We start from the raw sequence: 1153 nt of genomic DNA on the forward strand, positions 1-1153 counted from the left end.
TCCTTACCCTCCCTCTCTGGGGATACTTATTCAGTAGGTCCTGGCTGGGACTTGGGAATCTTCAGGTTTTATAAGTGAACCAGATGCTGCTGCTGCAACTGAAACTTGGATATACTTTAAGAAAAACAACTTTAAGTGAAAACATTAATAGAATCCTAAAATGTTAGTTTGTGAAAAAATTTTTGAATCTTGTGGTCCAAATTTGGAAGTACCTCTGTTACCTGCTAGATGAAGTTCAAATGCAGAATGACATTCAAGGCCCTTCCTTCATTGACTAGTCCTACCGAGCTTTCGGTTATATCCCCAGCTGCAGTCTTGTTGCCCTCCTTCACTCCCGTTCCATGTACCAAACCATATCAAACCATTCATCATTTAAACACCACATATGTTTTTTAGCATATGAAAATTTATTATTACTGTGTGTTCACCATCAAAAGACCACCATCAATGATCTTGGTCTTTCCTTCTTACCTTTGTTTAAGGCCAAAAAAGAGACATGGGCTATTTTGACAACCTTAAAGTGGACACCAGGTATGTTACCAACAGCATGACCTTTGTGACCAAATCCAGCAACCAGAAATTCATTGTTTTCCTCAGTAAAATTGAAATAACCATCACTGGGTCCAAAGACTATGATTTTTTTGTGTGTGTCTTCCTGATTGCCTGAACCCTGACACATTTCCTAATGGCAGGATTTGGCTGTTTGGCTTCAACCCCTGCTTTTTCCAGTGCAATTTACTTTGCATTGGGAAACAGCACTTAAAGGGTTGGCCTTCAGGGCTGTGCCCAAATGGGCTTTCTTGTACTGTGTATCATGCCACTTCTGATCTCATTGGTGGCTCAGGAGGAACTTGCTGGCAGCAAGAAGAATGTGACATTTGCCCATCCTGCTGGTGCTACAGGCCTGACCAAAAGAGACATACCACATGCTTTCGTGTAAAGTCTCATGTCTTGGAGTAGGGTAGAATAGCTACCTTGACTGATCCTTCTGCTGGAAATAATTTCATATGCTCGATAACATACAAAAGCCTTTTAAAGAAATGTGTTCATGATCCAGCAAGTTATTACGGAATCCTCAGAGGCCAAAAACTAAGTTAGAAGGATAAGCAGTTGCTTTTTGTCTCATACACACTTGCTGAATTGGGTGATTTTG

The 1153-nt window shown here is 40.8% G+C and overlaps 1 pseudogene; it reads right to left on the minus strand.

Moving 5' to 3' along the window:
* Window positions 1–430: 430 nt before the first annotated feature.
* On the minus strand, window positions 431–886 carry LOC123814326 (annotated as a pseudogene).
* Between the last annotated feature and the right edge of the window lie 267 nt (window positions 887–1153).

The sequence above is a fragment of the Phyllostomus hastatus genome, unplaced genomic scaffold (genome assembly GCF_019186645.2).
Source record: "Phyllostomus hastatus isolate PE091 unplaced genomic scaffold, TTU_PhHast_1.1 phas_contig_16, whole genome shotgun sequence".
In the NCBI taxonomy this organism is placed as follows: Eukaryota; Metazoa; Chordata; class Mammalia; order Chiroptera; family Phyllostomidae; genus Phyllostomus; species Phyllostomus hastatus.